Here is a 1294-nt window from a genome sequence, read left to right on the forward strand (position 1 = left end):
AGTATACCGGAGTAAGATATCAGTAGTGTCGCTTGCATTAGGTCACGACATTGGAATGAGCGGTCAGCATCGTCTGTAGACGCCTCTTCAGTGTTCTGCATGACACAGGCCTATATTATTCAAGGATTGGCTGCTCTCCGTTTGACACTGGTCTGTGCCACGTGACGTCATATGCAGCGATAAATCATTAGGTTGATGCGATGAAGCTGAGGCATCTGTTCACTTTCGAATTGCCCTTTACTGTTAACTGAGCACCTTACCGTGGGTTTGAAAGGGGTAATACGAACCCCTTTCAACCCCACCACTGTGTTGCCCGCGTTCACCTCAATAGAAATGAAATAGGAAGTACAGTACTGTAGCTAACCTCCAAGTACGCTTAGTCGTCGATTAAGTCGACAGCTGACACCACTGTAATCTCTTAATAGCCAAATTGGTCATGCAAATAAATGTGCTCACGAAGCACACGCCACGTACGAATTATCACTCGGGGTACTGATTTAAGGAAATTGGAAATGGGTGATGGTCAAAATGATTACGTAGCAACACCTTCGGTGTTGTGACAGGGATGTTGGCACCTACCTACCTACCTAAACGTATATATTCTGCCAACTCCGGTGATACACATGCACTATAGTTGCTCTGGGCGATAAAATGTGCCATGGCATGGCAAGAACATAGTACAATTCCCTCATTAAAACAGTTCCACTGTTGATTTGACCCGAAATACTGTTTCAATGAGGTTTATATGGAACTTTTTATGCTCAGTCTCACCTCTTACGAGGGGTTAAGTGCATCTCAGGGACAGCTAACCACTAGTGATACAGTTAACCCCCGAGATTTAGCATCGTATGTACTCACCGGGGGTACACGGAGTCCTAGGTGCAGGGCTACGGGCGAAAAGGTGTATCCGGATGTATAATTCCCTCATTCAAACAGTATTTCGGGTCAAATCAACAGTGGATCTGTTTTAATAATGAGCGAATTATTCCAATAATCGATGCATTACAGTACTGTACCTTACTCCGGAGTACTACAGTAGTAAATGTACTACGATGACCTGGATATATATACTACGAAGTACTAGTAGTATCATCGATTGTCGCATGGGTATAGATCAGAAACAATGGACTAACCCTGAAAAACGATGAATAAATCTGGATATCGTTCAACCAAGACTAAAAACCGTTCAAGCTAATAAACTCTAGTTAGATGAGGCATATTGTTTGTACTCTGACCACCTCAACTCATACTAGGGGTTAAGCGTATCTCCGTGGTTAGCTAACCACTGGTGATG

Source organism: Aphanomyces astaci, assembly GCF_000520075.1.
Source record: "Aphanomyces astaci strain APO3 unplaced genomic scaffold supercont1.61, whole genome shotgun sequence".
Taxonomy (NCBI): Eukaryota; Oomycota; class Saprolegniomycetes; order Saprolegniales; family Verrucalvaceae; genus Aphanomyces; species Aphanomyces astaci.